This window comes from Pteropus alecto, unplaced genomic scaffold (genome assembly GCF_000325575.1).
Source record: "Pteropus alecto unplaced genomic scaffold, ASM32557v1 scaffold24, whole genome shotgun sequence".
In the NCBI taxonomy this organism is placed as follows: domain Eukaryota; kingdom Metazoa; phylum Chordata; class Mammalia; order Chiroptera; family Pteropodidae; genus Pteropus; species Pteropus alecto.
Genome location: NW_006439192.1, coordinates 2,174,227 through 2,195,464, shown reverse-complemented (window position 1 = coordinate 2,195,464; position 21,238 = coordinate 2,174,227). Strand labels below are relative to the sequence as shown.

Genomic DNA, 21,238 nt, shown 5'->3' with positions numbered 1-21,238 from the left:
TTCGAGACAAGTGAGAGATGAACTTACTCTTGAAAGACTATAATTGCTTCAGGTAAGAATTATAAATTTATAATTTTGGTTGTGGGTTTTTGGTTTTTTGTTTTAGTTTTGCCTTAGAGCACTCCCCACTCCTCATGACTATGGAATTTAAAAAAAAAAAAAGAAAGAAAGGAAAAAAAAACCTTACCAACTCACAGTGTCAGAAGAAAGAATTTAGGGATGGCAGAGCAGCGGAGTCTACCATTGAAAGGCAGAACTGCAGTGCTTATGAGTTTTCCTCTTTCTCCTCCTCCTCCTCCTCCTCCTCCTCCTTCGCATACTCCCCAACCAACAAACACTTAAGCGCAGCAGAAAGCTGGAGCCTTATGTGGTAGGTGTTCAACAAATACTTGCTGAATGGAAATCTGCATACGGAACTTCCTAGATAACAGGACAGTGTTCTAGTTCCCAAAGAACTTCCATCCAAAAAAGGAAAAGTTGGATATTACCCAACTTAAATGCAAACATTTTTTTCTACAATTTAAATTTTACCAATTTGAAATGCAAATTGTGCCTAAATACATATAGTCACTCTGATGCTCCCTCCAGTGAGTAGTAAATTAGGCTAAGTGTCTCTTTTTCTTTCTTCCCAAAGTGATTCTTGGTTTAGAACTTCATGGAGGTGAACTTTCTAGTTGATTTCTAAAAGACAGAGGGGAAAAGAAGACTCTGGAGAAGAACTAGTCTAGTCCAGCCTAGTATTCCATCCCCACCCCAGCCAAGCAGCCTTCCAAGGGATGTAGTGACTCCTGAGATGGAACACTCTCTCAGGAGCCAGCCTGGGGTGGTATACAGGCTGACCCAGCACAGTGACACCTTGCAGGGCAGCAGCTGGTGAGAAAGCCAGCTGCATGAGGGGAAAACAACTACCTGGGAAGACAAGTGTCTCCAACCACAAGTGACATTAGGCATTTGCAAAGGAAGCAACCATTGACAGGAGATTACAGCTGGTTTGACTGACAAATAACAAATCCAATTCCGTTTCTTGCAGCTTGTCTTCTATCTGTAAATACAGATGAAGCTATCCACAGATGCACGTTCAAATTATCCCAGTGTTCCAGAGCTCAGCATGGGGGCCTTGGAGGTGGGCTTCAGGAGAGTTACTGGATGGAGTGACCGTGGAGAAGAAGATGATTGTCATTCTTCTCACTGGCTTCCCCCTGCAAGCTGCAGGGTGATGCATTGGGAGAAGGGAATAGCAGCAATGAAGGAGGAAGACCCAGTTTGGGGTGATGGTTGGAGTAATGGGGACCCGACTCTGATCAAGAGAGTAAGAAAGATTAGTCGGAGTAGGTAGCTTCCCTCTCATAGAACCTTTGGGGAAAAGAATTCTGGTGAGTTGCTCTGGCCTCAATAGGGTCCGTGCTGCTCCATAAAGATGTTTGCCTTTACAGCTTCTTGAGATGCTGGCTGCTGCCAAATGCAACCTGTGAATCCACTTACTTCATTTGTTTGGCTTTTCCTTTACTTTTTTTTCTTTCCTATTTTTGATGGGGTGCAAAGAGAAACAGGACTTTAGCCAAAATGACCTATTCTAGATGGGAGAAGCTAGTCAAAATAGTGCCACAAGCAGCCAGAACTTGCTTTCCTACAATTAGTGAGTCAAACATGGATTCCCCATCCTTGCTTCTGGAGAGCAGATCCACATTTTCACCATGTTCTGCTCATAAGGCAGCTACATTGGAGGCTGCACATATTCAGACTCAGAAAGAGTAACTCTTTCCACTTTCCTTTTTCTCACTAGCCCCGTAATTCTCTAGACCAGGTAGGGTGATTCCACAGACTTTAAGTAAATTGTGTCGCTTCCTTGGAAATTCACTTTGGGAAATTCTGGATTCCTGATGTGGAACCTGAGGATGTTTTGGTCTCCTGAAGAGAATAAACTAATCTGCACAAAGTCAGTCCTGGCTGACTTCTGCGCTTCCTTAGGCTGAAACAGACCTATCTCCTTGCATGTGTTCCTTTTCCAGCTCTCTACAGGTGGTTTTGTCCACTTCCCACCCACTCCTAAGGACACAGCTGGCCTTGCTAATGCTCTGGAACTCCAAGGGAGGCTGGGCTGGAGCCCAGGGATCTTCCCGTGTTGTCTGGAGCACCATCTGGTTGGGAGGTTTATCACCCGCTGTTATCTCAGCGTTCCTCAATGCAGCTTAAACCTATTAATTCCTTATCTTGTCATCACAGTCTAAATGAAAGCATCCTTCATTATGCTTCCTTCCTTTGGAACAAAAATCTTTTACCTCTTGCTCACCCCCACGTAGTTGGCCTCTGTATGTTTCCAAGGACTCCCTTTCTAGCTTCCTGTGAAGTACTTTGGTCTAAAGAGCCCCTGGGGAGTCTGCCTGGGAGAGGAAAGGCCTGAAAGAAAACTGAAGACTGGCTCACTCTCAATGCGCTGTGTGTGAGGCCCTTGGGTGAACCCCTTCGCTCCAAAATGAGTCTCTGGGGTTGCCTTGAGGCCTAAGAATCTTCAATTCCAGTCTCAGTGTTTTGGCCAGGCATAATTTTGCAACTTCAGGAGCCCCCTTTTAAAACTGCAAAGATGTGAGGTATAACCCAAACAGTGTCAAGAAGTGAGGGTCTATATAGGGAACTAGGATAGGAGATGAGGGGGGTGTCTGAGCCAGGAGGAAACTTAAAGGACATAGACCAGAAGGGAAGGTTGCCATGCCATGCCCCACACCTAGGAGACAAGATTGGCAGGCCTAGGCCATCCACTTCTCTTGCCTCCAACCTCAGAGCAGTCTGGGAGGTGAAAGGAGAGAGCACAGTTGGCCTCTCTGTGCTCAGAATGGAAAAGAACTCCTCTGCTGGGCTGCATTTGACACATTCATGTGTCATCTCCAGAGACAAAAAGAAAGGACAGCATATCTTTACCAGCTTTTCCTTTCTAGGCATGAGGACACATTTTCTCCTAATCCATTCAGATCAGTCTCATTGTCTGACATTAGATCATACAGCCCCTAAAGCTGCCATTAGCAAGTGGAGTGAGCTTGCCAATGACTGGTTAGACCACGCAGAATCCACCCTGGAGTAGGGGTGGGTGGGTTCCATCACAGCTCGTTCCCACTTGGCCCAGAATTCTCACAGGGCAGTCACTTAATCATGCTTTATCCTCATCACAACTTCTCTGGTCAAGATCACTAGGGACCCTTACTGTCCTAAGGCCTCATCCTTCTTGACCTATGAGCCAATTTTGACACAGTTGATCATTCCTTCCATTTTGAAGCCTTCCTCCACCTGACTTCCAAGACACCACTTTCTCTTGTTCTCGTCCTCTCTCATCTGTTCCTTTTGCTAGATCCTCCTCCTCTGTCCAACCCCTAAATGATGCAGAGTCCCAGGGCACAATCCTCAGACCTCTTTCTCCATTATCTGCATTCTATTCAGGTGAGCTCACCTGGTAACAAAGCTTTAGATACTATTTAAGTGCTGTGACTTCCAAATATTTATCTCTATCATATTCCTCTCCCCTTAATTCCTGACTTGTAAAACCAACTGCTTAATCTACAACTGTTATATAGGTGTCTAATAAGCACCTCGAACTTTAATGACCAAAACTCCAGCAATAGTTTCAAAATATATTCACATCCTAATCACATCCTACATTTCCACCATTTCCGACTCGATATCTTCAATCTACTGCAAAAATCACATCACTTTCTCCTTTTACTCTTACCTCCTATGGCCAATTGTCCTAGTGCAACCAGAGTGAATCTTATAAAACATAAGTTAGATCACGTGGCTCTTTTATTCAAAATCCTCCAATGACTTCTTTTCACACATACTAAAAGCCAAAATCTTTACAAATGACCTGTAAGACCCCACAAAATCAAGAAGGCTTGACAGAAGCAAGGACGGGGATGACGTGAACAAAATGAAGAACCATGCCACACAGATATCTGGGGATTACATCTAGAGTAAAAGCAACGAGGAGCTGTGTTCTTAGCAAGTTTCAGGAACAGATAGGATCCTGCTTTTCTCTCTGGCTTCTTTTCCTACCACTCGCCTGTAGTGAGTTGAGCAGTGATTCCCAAAATTCGCATCTACTCAGAATCTCAGAATGTGACCTCATTTAGAAATATAGTAGACAGATATAATTAGTTAAGGGTTGAGATGGGATCATACTGGATTAGGGTGGTCCCTAAATCCAATAATCGGTGTCCTTCTAAGAAAAGAAGAAGACCCACAGAGAGACAGAAAAGAAAGTCAGGTGAAAATGGAGGTGGGTAGAGGTTGGATTATATTTCCACAAGCCAAGGAGTGGTTGGGACCATACTTGCTGAAGGAAGAGGCAAGGAAGGGTTCTTCCTTCGAGCCTTCAGAGGGAGTATGGCCCTGCTGATACCTTGGTTTTAGACTTCTAGCCTCCAGAACTCTAAGAGAATAAATTTCTATTGTTTTAAGGCCCCAGGTTTATGGTAATTTTTTTATGCCAGCCCTAAGAAACTCATTCACTCTCCCTCCCTCTTTTGGTTCTAGCCACATGGGTTTCCTCAAACCTCCTATATGGATATGGAAGATGGAATCCAGCAGGATTCTATCAAAATGGCAGGAGTCCTGACCTGAGAGACTGTGTGACTTGGCCCAAGTCTCTCGACCTTCCTGAGCTTTATACACTTTCCTTATGTATAAAACAAGATATTCTCTAATTCTTCTAGTTCTGTAAGCTGAGAATTCTCCTAATCAATGACACAGACTCAAATCAGTGCATTGAAAGCAATTCTCATTAGACAATCTTGGGTTTCTCCAGAGCTAGGAGACCTACCCCAGATGTGTGCAATGGAAAAATTCTCACCTCGTAAGGCACCTGAATGCCACAGGGAAGCTGCTGGAGCTGGACCAGTCCCTGGAAAGAAATCCGGTCCACATTTGCTTAACAAAACTAGTCTTTACAACCCTATACATGCTCTCACTACGGTATCAAGAGCTATTCCTAATCAATATCTCTGAATGGAAATAGGCTGGTAATGTTATGAACTACTTACACATGGAACCGGAAAACACAGCAAGCCAACTGACTCAGACACAGGCTTGTTATGCAACTCTATTTTCAGAGAACTAAGCTCTCTGATTGGGAATTCAGTTTGGGGCATATTTCAATTGAATGGACACCTCTTCCAGAGATGCTACTGATGGCTGTTCCATGTATTCCAACAGCTTGGAATTAGCTTAGGGCAGGAGGGGTGGTAGATTATTACAGCATTTGAGAGCTAGAAGAGAGATCCTCAACCCAATCCTTTTTGTAAGCAAGGTGTCAAGGCTCAGCCTGCTGGTGTTATTTGCCCAGGCATAGTGAAAATGAGACTGGAAAGAGCCGAGTGTCCATTCCCAGGAACAACCCCTTATCCTTCATCCTCAAGTGTAAGATTCCTTCACATTCTGCTGAATTTAGAGTTCACGCTGATAAGGGGTTTTCTGATGGGTGCTTTTAGCTCTGGAGCTCTTGCTTCTGCCCCACTAATGGGTAAGCTGCTTGTTTTTGCATGGAGCCACCTTCTTCTAAACCACAGAAGTTAAGTTTGCAAGATTCTTTTCCTTATGTTTTTTTCTTACGGCTCTTTAAAGACAGAAAACAACAACCATTTTCAATCTGATCCAAGCCCACAGGATTGTTTTTAATTCCATTCATCAGTATCTCATTCACCCCAAGACGATGGGATGTTTCCATATTTACATAATGGGCTCGTCATTTTAAGCTCCACAGGGCCCTCTCTGACATGGTGGCAGTCATGTTTTCCTGCGAGCTTCCAAGTTTACTGTAAAGGCCAAAAGGGTCTCAGACACCCAGAAAACGTACTTTTTGTTTTTATAAACTCTATAAAATTATAATTGGATCAAACTTTGCATTCAAAAGCACATTCTTCACAAATATTTTATATGCACATAAAACATCGAGAAAATGTTAACATTATGATCTTAACTGTTTGCACATTGGAACCAGCTAAAAGTTAGGAAAATGCAATCCATCTGTTCTCTTCTTTGAAACTCGATTATTCTGAGAGCATAAAAGAGTGCCTCAGGGGAGTTTGACACTGCCCTCTCCCAACTCTTGTTATCAGGTGACATGGGAGTGAATGGAGGAGAGGGGGCGGGGGCGTCTCACTGGGGCAGCTGCTTTTCTAACTCTCCAAACTAAGGTGTGGCCAATCCAGGAGCCTTGGCTATAAGGTGAATTTTCTAACAGGCTGAGCAAAGAAAGGGATGGTTGTGTGGTCCCTATGGCTCAGATTCTGGCACCTGAGCCTCCTGAGAGTCATTTCACCTGTCTGGCCTAATTCCCATGGGCCTGGGAACAGGGAAATGGGGTTTTGCTCTAGCCCTACAGCTTGTTTGTTCAAGACTGCCCATTAGGCGATTATTAGCCTTCATTATGAAGTGCTACTAGCCTAATCAGTTCAAGCTGAGCACAGAGTAGCAGAGGAAGGGGATGAGGGAACGATCCAAGGAGCGTTCACTTTCCCAGGGAGCCCTGCCACGGACCTCCTGCTTTATCTGTTAGCACAGCAAACTGGACTCCTCATTATCATATTTACAAAGTGCTTGGCACACACAAGAAGAAATAACCTAAAGAATGAGAGTCAGGGTGTTGGGAGAGACACTGGCTCCCATCCAGGGAGGCCCTCACCCTAGAAGAACAAAGCCCAATTCTCCACAGTGATACCCACACCTGGTGGGAACGGCCCCCCAGGACCAGGCCAAATGCAAAGAGGATTTCTCCCTGGAGAATGGGCGTCTCAGGTGGGGAGGATCAGACAGCATGGAGACATTATCCTGGAAAGGCCACGAGATTCAATTTGCCACCAGCAGAAGGAAATCCATAGTCTGAAAGATTATTGGACAGGGAGCTGGACTGCATTGGTAACAACATAAGCACCAAGAGGATTTTCTCCATTATCGATAAACAGAGCAGTAGCTCTCAAATTCCAATATGATTCCAATAAGAATCGCCTAGAAACCTGGTAAAACGCAGACTCTTAGGCTCTATCCCGCCTCCAGAGTCTGAGCGGGTGCCTAGGGGTCTGCATCATAACGAAGGCTATAGGTATTTCATGAATGACACATTAAGAGACAGTGCTATAAAACAAATTGTTTAATAGATATTTCATTCACCAAACAGTCTCTGCTGAGTTTCTACTATGCAGAAGATACAGGGCAAGGAGCCATACGGAATGAGCCACATGGACGTGAGCAGCTGAAATAGGGTAGCGTCGCAAAGGAGAGGAGATCAGGGAACTGGAGACCAGCAGTTCGGAGGATCTCAGCACTTACAGTTTAGAGGACAAAGTCAGTCAGGATGACACAAGACTGTGACGCAGGAGCCTGAGTGCCACACCCAGGCAAGGCAGGGTGAATAGAAACATGTGGAAAGAACCCATAATCCCATCTGAGGGGATCGGGAAGATTTCCTAGAAAATACAACATCTAAACTGGGAGCTGAAAAAAAAGGAGAGAAGTTAGCCAAGCAAAGGGCATCCGGGGGAAGGAGGACGTAGACCAAAAATATAAGTTGTGCATAGTTTCTGAAGTGAGAGACAGGCCAGGGAATTTGGGTCTTGACAATGCCTCAGAACTATCAACTATACGTGAAGGTGGGGGTTGTGAGAAATGGGGCATGGAAATACTTATGGGCTACTCTGGTTTAGATTTTATCTAAGGGAAAGTGGGAAGTCACTAAAGAAGACTAAGATTATTCTAGTTTTGGTTTGGAGAACGAGTTTGAGAAGGGCAAGATGGAGACAGAGAGCTCAGTGAGGAGATTGTGGTAGTAATCTCTGTCCTCAAACCCCGGTCAAATCTGTGTGCGAAGACCCTGTCACACTGCAGAACTTCATCAACTGGACAGGTGTCCGTGAGCTAACTTCTCTTTGGCTCACCAGCAGATCAACCCCAGGATGGTCTGCCAACTGGCAGGAGTGCCCTCTACTGGCCTGGATATTCACACACCACACAACTTGAAAGAAGTGGAGAAAGAGAAGACACATTAGCTTTCCTCTTCCCAATAAATACACCATGTCCCAGATGCGAGTTGCCTGAGAAGTTTTCACAGATGACTAATCCATAGGAAGATCCTCAGACCTGCTACTTGTTAGGAATTTCTGTGGATAACTATGGCTAAAAGATTGACATGGACCTCAAGCCCCTGACCCCACTCCGTTCCTGAGTGCTCAGCCTCCTCTTGCACCATCTCATTGTTGATTTAATGTGATAAGTTTTTCCCTTGGGTGTCCCACCCTAGAACTATGGACACTCTCACCATGATTAGCATACAAAAATTAAAAAACGAAGAGTACCGAGGAGACTATATACCATCTCAAAGTGAGTATGAAATTCCACAAGTCATTACCTCTCTGTAAAACTCAGTTTCCTCATTCAAGAAATGGAGAAATTTATCCACCCATTCTATTTCACTGGCTGGTGAAGAACAAACAGATAATGTATGTGCAGACACACTAGATATGATTATATGTAACTGTTATTAATCAAACTACTATCTGTACATAATGTTGTGTCATACAAAGAAAATGAGAGTCTCTAAATTGTAGGATTTAATCCAAAATAAAACACTCTGAGAATGTAAAGGAGCTTTAAAATGGTAATACTAAATAGCACTTTCTAGATCTTAAAGGAATTTTCCTGTATACTCCATCAATTAAAAGATAGCACGATACAGTGGCAAGAAGTCACACAGACCTGGATCTAAATTATTGTTCTACTACTTATTAATTTTGTAACCTCAGGCAAGTTAGTTAATATTCCTGAACTGAAATTTCTTTTTCTCTAATATCATCAGGATAATGTCTACCTCATACGGTTATTAGCAGAGCTAAGACCAGAGTGGGGTGAATAAGGCACTTGCCTAAGGCATAAAATTTAAAAAGGTGCCAAAAAACTCAATAATCAAGACAAATAACGTTTTAATGCAATATTTTTTTTAAATGCAAAGAGATTCATGATGAACAAAATAGAATCATTGTTATTGATTTTTCCTTTTGCCTTAGATTCCAGTACAGCTTGGCACAGCTCCGGATGTGAGTTAATAATAAACTAAATGAGATAATATATGTAAACACCTAGAATAAGGCATGTCACATAGTAAGGACTCCATGAATTTTTGATGAAGGAACTAATGAATGAATGATTATTTGCTATCTCTGAGCCTCAGAATTGCTACAATAAGAGATGATGAATATAAAGCTCATGTTACATAGTGAGTATTAAATTGTAGAGATTTTTGTTGTATCTATAAAACACTTCCATCTGCCTCCTCTCTTTCCATCTTCATAATGAGGTAGCTGGACAGGTATCGCTTGTGCATTTTATAGTTGAGGACTGAATTGGTTAATGCCAATAACAAGCTAGAACTCATACACTCTTAGTCTAAAGGCATGCTGTTTCCAACACACTCCACTTTGCCTGTTGAAAATCTTACAGGCTCTATAAAATTATGTCTCTCATTGACAAGACCGAGGATTCCGAGTTTGCTCTTCTGCAGTACCGTGTGGCCTCCATCCTCCCATTGCCCACTGCTCAGCCTTTGGAGGGATTCGAGAACTGCTGGACAAACAATTTCACAGCAATGGGTGGTGGTGGCTGACACTCATGCTTTCTTTCTGTGCTTATACTTGATCCCAATCAGACCATCCTGCCAGAGCCTGAAAATAGGTACCGAGAATGTGAGGTTTGGGACAAGTGTTCAGTTACTCTTTCTGAGAAGGAAGTGAGAGCTGACGGGTTAAAATAAAAGGGGGATTCCTGAGGAGTGGGAACTTTGTGAGAAGATGCTAAGACTCTTGGACCCCAAGGGAAGTTGACACTGATAGGATAGTCAAAACAACTGGTTACTTCACCATGGGATTGCCAAGTTTGAGGTTTATTGTGAATCACTTATGATAAAACAGAGTGGCATTTTTTCCTTATCACAATATATGCGTATGGGTAACGGTAAATAGCATAGAAAGGTTTATGATAAAAAGTCATGCTGTCCCTTTTTACCCTGTACCACCCATGTGCAACTTCCTGGAGGCAAGCTCTTTTAAAGTTTCTGTTTTTTTCTTCTGGTGGTTACCTTATAAAGCTAAAGAAAATGTTTCATTAAGACCACTATGCTGTAATGTATCAACTGCTAACTATAGTCTACTGACCACCAATTGAAACCATATGAACAAGGAGGCTTTAATTTATTCTCATCCTCTCCTGGTCATCTCCTCCCAATATTTGATATTTATGCTATGATTTTTATTCTTTATTGGTTTCCTTTGTATCTTTAAATGATATAAACATCCATTCTCATTCCCTTATCTCTCAACAATATCTCTTGCCTTGGCCTTGTGCTACAAGGGCATCAGCACCCACCACCCTCCTGGCTCATCCACATTTCACTTTTTGGTCAAGTGACTCTGACTTGGCTTCAACAAGCAGGGCTGTCCCATCTGCCCAGCAGCCACACCTACACCGTTCCATGCTTTGATAACTCTGAATTCTGACAACCAACAAACAGCATTTACATTAGTATTACATATTACATCTGTACATATTGTTAAATTTTGGGCTGGATATTATGCCACCTGAGGAGGAATGTAAAGATGATGAAAAAGTCCCTCTTCTAAAGGTGATCAAAATCCAGCGATGAAGACAGTGACTTTCTGCCACATCATTATGTCCTTAGCTAAAGATACATTGCAATACCCATTTAAGACATCCAGGAAGCTGTCTTGATTTTTAGCTAACTTTGTGCCCTTCCCTAGATCTAGGTCAGATTTGGAGTCATATTCACTTGTGGAGCAAATATTCATTGAATACCTATTGTGGGCCAGGAACTGTACCAGGTGCTGGGACCGCGGAGCTACAGAAGGAAGACGAAAACAAACATGGCCCCCAATCTTATTCGGTGAGAGAGACATATGTAAACAAATAATCCCACAAATAAATCTATAAATAATATGGTACATTATACATAGTGTAGTATAGAATATTGACATTTTAAATAAAGTAACAAATTGTAATAAAGGTCATGAAGGAAAAGAACAAGCCTTATGAGAGAGTCCTCTTAAATGAGAGTTTCAGAAAGTCGGTGGATAAATTTTCTCCATAATCACACACACACATACACAAACACACAGACACGTACATACACACACCCATGCGCACACACAAGCATGCTCACAAACACATGCATACGCGCAGGACTTTTTTCTGGTATCATTTGTTTCATACACACTTTTCTGCATCTTGCATTACTCACTCAAACATTTCCTCAGGGAAATCGCTCCAAGTCATCTGGTAAGGCTCTAAATCTGCTTTTTTTTTTTTTTTTTTTTTAATGGTTGCACAATATTTCATGGTGTGGATGTATCATTAGTTATTCAGCCATTTCCCTATTGACAAGGAATTAACTTTTTTCCACTACAAACAATGCTGCAATAAACATATATATGACCTCATGAATTGTGTACATTTGTTTTTATGCAGTAAATTCCTGGAAGTGTAATGCTAGTTCTCAAGGGGTGTATGATATTTTAAATTTAGTAGATGTTCCCTGTTGCTTTCCAAAAAGGATATAACACTTCACATTTTCATAAGCATAAGTGTCTTTCACACACACACTGACCAGTTTGAATTTTTTAAATTCTGCTAGTCTAATAGAAATAAACTGATACTTTATTGTTGCTTTACTTTGCATTTCCCTGATTACTAATGAATTCGAGCCTCTATTCATATACAGTCTTTTATTATACATTTTGTAAGTTGTCTAACAATTTGCCTAGTTTACTCTGCTTGGTATGTCTTTTATCAATTTTTAGAACTCCGTGTATATTAAAGAAATTAATTCTTTGACATCCGCATTACAAATATTTTCCAAGATTTATTATTAATTGACAGACATTGTACATGAAAATGTTTCCTGTACAAAAACTTTAAATTTTTATGTAGCAGAATAAGTCTTCTTTTTCTTTATTACTTCTGTGTTTCCAGTCTTGGTTGATAGGATCGCCCCAACTCCTATAGTCTACATTTTCTTGCAAAATTTTAATGTTTTTCTTCCTACATTTGTCTTACATTTGTCTTTAATCCATCTGGAATTTATTTTTGTGTTTGATAGAAGAATGGGGTCCATTTTTTTCTTCCAGATGGATATCCAGTTATGCTAGTGCCATTTATTAAAGAGTCCATTATTTTTCCTCTGAATTAAGCCACCACACTTGTCTTATGTTAAATTCTCATTTATTCTGACATCTAATTCTAGATTGTTAATTCGGTTCCAATGACCTACTTGTCTATTCTTGCATAAATACCATATTGGTTTTATTATAGAGATTTCATAGTATGTATTGTATATGAGTCAAGTCATCCCTTATTTTTCTCCTTTCTCATAATATTCATATTCTTGAATATTTCATATGAAATTTAAGATCTTTCACCCAGTTCCAAGAAAAACCCATCAAAGTTTTAAATTGAAATTGCAAAAATCTATATATCAGTTTGAGAAGATTGTCATTTTTATTACATTATCCTCCCATCCAAGAACATAATGTGCCTCTGTATTTATTCAGATCTTATGTCTTTTAGTAAAGTATTTTTATATAGACTCTGGGTCTTTACTGTTAAATAATTTTGTCACTGTTTTAAATAATATAATCTTTCCATTACTCGGTGCTTATTGTTAGAATAGTGAAAAATATTGTTTTTGTATAATTATATTGCATCCGACTTTATTGAATCCAGTAGGTTTGTCCCCAGGGTTCCTTGGATTTCATATATACAGTCTTATTAGCATCAAAAAGAGATGGGTTTACCTATTCTTTTCCAATATTTAGATCTGTTATTTAATTTTGTTGTCTTATTACATTTTCTAGAAACTCCAAAATTATGTTAAATAATAATAGTGATTGTAGGCATCCTTCTCTGTAGTCTTTTATTGTAATTGAAATTGTCTTAGCATCTTTTTCACTTTAGGAATTTTTGGTGGTCTTTCTATTCAAGAGTTTCCTTCTTTCTATTCTTATTTATATTAATAATGACTGATAAATTTAATCCAATGCCTTTTTGGCATTTACTGTTGTGTTCAGACTTTTTTTCTCTTAATTTATCGATAAGTTTATTTACTGTTCTGCTTTTTTTGCTGGTTTTCTATTTCAGTAATTCTCCTTTTTTTCTAGATAAAAAATCCTTTTTTAAATTTCCTCTTCGATCCTAGTGTTGCTAAAACTGTATTTCTTATTTCCAAATCATTAATATTTGTTAGTACCCTTTTTATTGTTTATTTCTAATTTTATTCATTCATGACTATAGAATTATAAAAGTCCTACTGTTTTTACTTAGGTCAATTTTCATGAAGGTTTTATGAAAGTATAAAAAATAATATATGGGAAACAACCTAAGCGTACATTGATGGATGAATGGATATAGAAAATGCGATATATACACAATAGAATATTTTTCAGCCATAAAAAGGAAATCCTGCCATTCACAACAATATGGATGGACTTTGAGGGCATTACGTAAGTGAAATAAGTCAGAGAGAAAGACAAATACAGTATGATATGACTTATATGTGGAATCTGAAAAAAAAAAAAAAAAGGAAAACCAAACTCATAGATACAACTCATAGATACACAACTGTGGTTGCCCGAGTCAGGGGTTAGGGAATGGGCAAACTGGATAAAGGTCAAAAGGTACAAACTTCCAGTTATGAAATAAATAAGTCCTGGGAATGTAATGTACAACGTGGTGACTATAGTTAATAACACTGTATTGCATATTTGAAAGTTGCTAAAAGAGTAAATCTTAAAGTTCTCATCACAAGAAAAAATTGTAACTCTGGTAATGGATGTTAACCAGACTTACTGTAGTGATCATTTCCTAATATAGATATATATCAAATCATTATTTTGTATACCTGAAACTAATGTTATATGTTAGTTATATCTCAATAAAGATATAATGGGTGTTCTTTATTTAAAAGAGTCAAGGTTATGTGTTGATTGCATCAAGGTTGTTTTTAGTATTCGGTTCCTCTGCGTTCTTTTACAATGTACTACTTAGATTCAAGTTGCTGAGAGATAAACATGGATGCCCAGGAAACTCAGTTCTTCTCCCTTTAAGATCTGCTTCAACTAGACTAAGCCGATCTGTTGAGAGCTCAGTTGTAATCATTACACCTGGCAGGCAAAGCTATGCCTAGAACCCTCCTTCTGCAGACCCCTAGTATTGATCTTGGACCCAGAAGATCCCTGGACACATTTCTAACTACTTGGAGAAACCAGATTTCCTAGCCTATCTTAGCTAACCCATAAGCATGTAATGTGGCATGAAAGTGAGACCCGTTTTCTCCTTAGGGGCTCTGGATGGTACCATGAGCATCTGAAATATTTGTACCCAGCCTCTGATGTCGAATAGTAAGAATTCAGCAACCATCATTCAGCTACTTTCCTGCTTATTTTTTCCCCAATAAACCCTATGTTATATCTGCATGTGGCACTAGTGAGTTATGCTCATGACCCCTTGTATGACTCAAATCTAAAGTCATAAAATTAAATCTTGCCCTCAAATTTTATTTTTTTACCAAGTTCTCCTTTTATTTTGCTTTGGATTTATTACTGCAGCTGTTATGCAGTTTGGTGCATATACATTTATGACTATTCTTTTTCATCAATTGTGCATTTTATCATTACAGAGTACATCTCTTTAGTGTTTTAGCCCTAAATTCCATGTTATTCGATATTAATATCAAATAATAATATTCTCTCCTGTATTGTTTGGTTTGCATTTGTCACATTTATCCATCCCTTATATTATTCCTGTTGCTTCTTTTAAGTGTGTTTCTTCTAAATAGCACATAGTTGAGTTTTTCCTTTTAACTTAATATGATGAATAGTATATTTTAATAAGTGATTTCAATTATTACATTTAAAATAACTAACGCATCTTATTTCATTATGTTATATAGATATATAATAAATATTACTGTTACTTAAATTATTTCATCTTCTACTTTTCCTTTTTTACTGATTTGATGAAGTTGCCATTTTTCTTAATCTTGATAATTTAAAGTTTCTGTTGTATATTTCCATTCCATTACAGGCATACCTCAGAGATATTGAGGGTTTGGTTCCAGACCACCATAATAAAGTGAATATAGCAATAAAGCAAGTCACATGAAATTTTTGGTTTCACATATAAAAGTTATGTTTACACTATATTGTGGTCTATTAAGTATGCAATAGCATTATGTCTAAACACAATATACATGCCTTAATTTAAAATGCTTTATTGCTAAAAAAAAACAATGCTAACCATCATCTGAGCCCTCAGCGAGTCATAATCTTTTTTGCTGGCAAAGGGTCTTGACTTGATGCTGATGGCTACTGACTGATCGGGGTGGGGGTTGCTGAAGGCTGGGCGGCTATAGCAATTTCTTAAAATAAGACAACAATAAAGTTTGCCACATTGATTGAACTATTTTTATGTAGCATTCAGTGCTGTTTGATAGCATTTTACTCACAGTAGGACTACTTTCAAAACTGCAGTCAGTTCTTCCAAACCCTGCCACTGCTTTATCAACTAAGTTTATGTAATATTCTAAATTCTTTGTTGTCATTTCAACAATTGTCACAGCATCTTCACCAGGAGTGGAGTCTATCTGAAGAAACCACTTTCTTTGCTCACCCATGACAAGCAACTCCACATTCGTTAAAGTTTTATCATGAGATTGAAACAATTCAGTCACATATTCAGGCTCTACTTCTAATTCTGGTTCTCTTGCTATTTCCACCACATATGCAGTTACTTCCTCCACTGAAGTCTTAAACCCCTCAAAGTCATCCATTAGGGTAGGAATCAACTTCTTCCAAACTCCTGTTACTGTTGATATTTTGACTTCTTCCAGTGCGTCACAAATGTCCTTAATGGCACCCACAATGACGAATCCTTTCCAGAAGGTTTTTAATTTACTTTGCCCAGATCGATCATGACAAGATTAGAAAATCAAGAATTTGATATTGGAGAAGATATTTCTGTACCTTTTGAATTGAGAACATTTTCATGTGAGTGATGTAAGGGGGAGCCTAAGATTCTGATGAATCTGTTCCTTCTGCCTTGTAGCTTTTGTGTGTCACATACCCCGCACCTCTTCTTTATCATCTTTCACCCTGTTTTGCATTTCTCCATTATCTGCACTGTGTGAAAAAAGCTGGTCTATGTTTGTGATACTCAGATAATTTGGAAATAAAGACAAATAATCTAGGATTTTAAAAAGTGAAAAATATTTAAATGATTGGTTTGCAGAAGATTACTGACAGAATAAAAAATAAGCTTCAGGAAAGAGAAACTGCTGATGGTGAAACCTGAGAAATGAAACACATCAGACAGAACTTGTCAAAGACTGAACTCAACGATGAGAGAATTATAAGATAGCTTATTTTTTTTTTTCGGTTTCCTTTAGGATATGAAAGCTTTCTGAATCTATTTGACATTGTGAGAAATGCTAAGTTCCCTGAAGTCTAACAACTATAATTATTTTTTTTGCAAACATTAGGAAATTTTTTAAAAGCCAGGGAAAGATATCTGTATTATTTAAATAATGAAAAAATAAACAATGAAATCTAGCTTATTTAAAGATCAGTAACCTGTAACTCTACTGCTGATAAAAATGGTCAACATTCGAAAGTATTAAATCTAAAATGTGTGACTACTGAACAAACAGTAGCTGTGAAATTAGTATAGTAAATGTGTGGTAGTTCTGAACAAACAACTTATACATACTACATTTTTATATTTTATTTTATTTTTTATTTTTATTCTTTTACACAACGTTTACAGCCTTTATTGATAGGATATAGCCATTATGCCAAAATTCAGCCATTATTATAGAGCCTCATTTCCCATCTAAAATTAATGAGCATATTTTACTTCAAATGGGACACAGAGGCAAAGTGTCAAAATTAAAGTACAATCTTAAAGTGTTACATTCACACTTTAAATATCAAAATAAGCAATTCCGAAAATCATGACTATATGGTCAAATAACTATACAGGGGAAAAAAAGACAGTCAAGTCATTTCATTTTTTCTTGTATATAGTGAAATAGATATATTTATAACTTCAGCCTTCAGATAGCATACTGCGTAAAGTCATTATTCATTTAAAATAAACAAATGTTTACAAAGAACATTTAACCTAAATTTCACAGTTGCTTATGATACTTGAAAGGTTGACCTATATAAGGAAATAAGAGTCTTGTCAAGAGAGATGGTAAACTATAAATATAAAAAAACCTCATAGTGCTCTATAGGAAAATCAATAAAGATAACTTAATCTTTCTGGGGGAGAAAAGTATTTAGCATTACAACTTTAAATGTAAATTGTATAAATGAATTCAATAAGAAATACATTTAAACTTTGCATTGCCACATAATCACCTATTTTGTGTAAAACAATAAAAATGTACTTTTTGAACATATGTACATCAAAACCGAAAGTTTAATTTTGCTTTTTCCTTTATTGGCAACTTTGGTTTTGGTTTCCAGAGGGCATTTTTTACAAATCTTGAAGCTGCCCCTCTGTCCAGCTTGCCAGCCTTTTTCTTGTCTGTTATTTTCTTGACTCTGTTCATGTATACTCTGATTCTTTCCAGTTCCTGCTTTGCTGCACGTTCCTTAGGGTTAACTCCCTGAGTGGCCAAATAAACCCAAAACATTGAATTTAATGTGTAAGCAGAAACTAAATCCATTTCTGCTTGTTCAAGTGGGTCCAAATTCTGCAACAATTCATTTCTAGAAACAGACATCATGGTCTTCAGCATCTCATTTACAGCACCAATAGAATTCTCAAGTGTTATGAGAATTCATAAATATTCATGAATTTCTGCTGGATAGTCTTCATTAATTTCATCTCCTGCCATTATGACCAACACATTCAGTTCTTTCTACCTTTCATTTACATATTTTAAACTAACAAAGTCACTTCAGAAATACAAAGGCTATTTAAAAAGAATTGCTTTTATTTCGATCTTCTCAAATTTCTCATTTTGCTTTCATGGCTTCCATTTTTTTCTGAAAATTGTGCTTCCTTAGAAACCACAGTAAGAGAGTGATGGGGCTGGAGATGGATCCCCCAGTATCCTGACTCCAGGATGAATTTCTTTTTCTCTCTTAGGGGAAAACAGAAAACAAAAAACTAATTTTTATGAAATAGTCTATGTATTCCTGTGTGTGTGTGTGTGATTGCTTAACTTAGTAACATGACCATTATTCACATTACAACACACTGGCCTTTGACTTCATAGCTTGAGTGGCCTGAGGGCTAGGCATTTCACCAAAATACAAAGCCAGTTGCTGAAATGTACATAGCAGTTTCCCTAAACCATCTTGGTCTCTTAATGGATCACAGCCACCTAAGAAATGAAAGAGATTTTCTCTGGCAACTTGATAGCCTTCTTGCTGAGGCAAGAGAAGAAGGAAGAGTTCTATCTCAGGCATAACTACTATAGGTCCATCCTTCTTGTGTGTCTACCATGCTGGCACTAGGGCTGACTTTGGCCACAAAGTGGACAGTTTTTATAGGCTTGGGTCTCTCTCAGACCCGAGTCCCTGATGCTTCTAGAGCAGCTGTCCCTAATCTTTTAGGCATCAGGGAGAGGTGCTCCTATGAGAATCTAATGCCTGATGATCTGAGGTGGAGCTGAGGCGGTGATTCTAGCACAGCTGCAAATTAGCAGCTGCGAATACAGATGAAGCTTCACTCGATTGCCCACCACTCACCTCCTGCTATGTGGCCTGGGCCTAACAGGCCACCGACAAGTACCAGTCTGCAGCCTGGGAGTTGGGGATCCCTGGTCTAGAGCAACCCATGGCTCTCCAGGTCTCCTTTTCCCCTGGATCCTACCCAGCCCTCCTCTCTTCTAGGACTCCATGTTCTAAATTAGGGGTTGTCTAAATTAGGGATCTTTTGGACCAGTACATTGTTTAAAGATAAATAAAAACAGAGAGACTGACTTGGAGTTGCCAACTCTTTTGTCATATAAGAACCAAAAAAAGAAAATACTCTGCTATTGATTTACATCACTTCATCTTTCAAAATAGACATGTCTATCCCAAAAGAGTTAAGTGTGATCTTAAAATCAGTACATCTTTTTAATTACCCACTTTTCTCTTCATGAACAACCCATTTCATTGCCCTTATTTTTTTCATTTTCCCAAGATAAGTGAAAACATCATCATAGTCTGGTCTCGATTCGGAAGCCACTGCTCTCGATGTGTCTTGATCTCCTCTCTCAAGCTCAAACATTCCCACTGACCGGTAACCACTTCAACCTGCAGCAACCATTGTAAACTTAGTGGTAGAAACTTCGAGCACTGAAAAAGGCCAGTGCAAAATAACCAGGGGTCACTGCTGAATAACATTGTTGAAGCTACAGTTTTGAGGATTTTTTTCTTTCATGACCCATGTTTTGTTGCTAAGCTCTGCCCCACTGGTCTCCATGGCCAGAGATTCTTTTGCACAGTTTCCATGGCTTCTTCCCAAAAGAATTTCCTTTTCCATTTCTTAGAAAGCAGATCTGGTTGATTTGATGTGCTCATAGCCAGCTGTCCTGAGGGGAAGGGAGGACTCGCCTCCCTAGGTCCTGTCCCAGCAGGTGGCCCTCAATGCCCCAGGTGGGCGAACCACTGACTCATAATACAAAGCCACACTCCAATATCAACATCTGGAATTTCAAATGCCCTTGAAACAGATAACTTCTGTGAAAGAACGCTCCTCCCTCTCTCTTTTAACACCATCTTCTTTTAAACTAAAACAATTTAAGAATGCACTGCAGATTAAATAACCCTTTTCTTAGAAGGAAGAAAACTGATTAAAGAATGAGAAGCAGAAATAGAGGCAATCCAGTGTCCCCAAGTCAGTGAAAAACACCTAGATTTTTCAATCTAGGCCTTATTACGTCAGCATTTTCTGGAAAGCAATGATATTGAGTATAGACATGCAAATAGGCATAACCATTGGAATATATTCATCTCATATATATAAAATATGTATTGATACACAAATATATATGTATGGGTAGATAAGTGATAGATTAGATAGATGATACATACATACATACATACATACATACATACATACATACATACATAGATAAAGATAAGATAGACAGATAGACAGTCAATAATAGACATATTTGTTTCCCTCACTCAAAAAACCTCTAAACATAAAAGCTGAGACTCTGGGCTGAGCTTCCAGCCAAAGAGGCAATAAGAACTCTAAAGCCGGCTACCTGGAGAGCAGAATGGGCTTCTGCTCCCAGCAGTAGCTGTCATTGCTGCCTCCTCTCCTGCTGCCTTTCTCTTCCTCTCTTCCTTTCCACCTCTGCCTCAGCTCTGAGGCCCCACAGAAGCTTTCTGAGTGATTACAGTTCTTTCAGCCCACTGGGACAGTCAGGCCTTTCTCTTTGCCTCTCCATTCTCTTTGGGACCTTCGGAAAATTTTCCAGGGTTGGGCGTATACCACCCTGACTTCACTATGGCCAGCAAGTGTCTACCATGCCTTTCAGTTCTCTTCAAAGGTGGTATCCAATACCTTCTTAGTAACTTTTTCCTACCTGTCTACTTTCTCCAGCTAAAGCCCAGGAAGGACACAGTTTCTCCCGTTTGTTTAGAAGTTAAGCCCAGGACCCCTAAGGCCAGACTGAGAGCTCCTGATTGCCTCCCAGGGGATCCTTTCACCCTCATAAAAGCTGAGTTCTTGGGAGCTTGAACTGACATCCCAGATGTCCTGAAGAGGGTATGCAGACCTAGATGTTTGGCATACAAATAGATATGTGGTGTATTCATTCATCAAATATTAATTAAAGGCTTACTGGTGCAAAGTATACAGAGATGAAGTAGAAAGGCCTACATACCCATATAATAAAGAATAACAGAGAAAGAGAGAGATCTTAACCAAGGCACCAGCAAGGAAACAAAAATTAACCCTCCCAAGTCCTTATAACATAGCTGGCTCCTTTGGCTCTGAATTCAGAGAAGCCCGTATCATGGCCCCCTACCTCCCCTTTCAACACATTCCGTCCCCACCTCCTATCCAAGAAGCTCACCTCTTAGTCCCTTCCCCAGAGCTCTCCCCAGTTTGCTCCTGTCTGCCCACCCCAACAAGTTAAGCTATTCTTCCTTTCCCCATGGGAGTGCTATTTTCATGAGACTCTGGA

The 21,238-nt window shown here is 39.3% G+C and overlaps 1 pseudogene; it reads right to left on the bottom strand.

Annotated features, from left to right (window-relative positions):
- Window positions 1-265: 265 nt before the first annotated feature.
- LOC102899013 lies at window positions 266-17,941 on the bottom strand (annotated as a pseudogene).
- Between the last annotated feature and the right edge of the window lie 3,297 nt (window positions 17,942-21,238).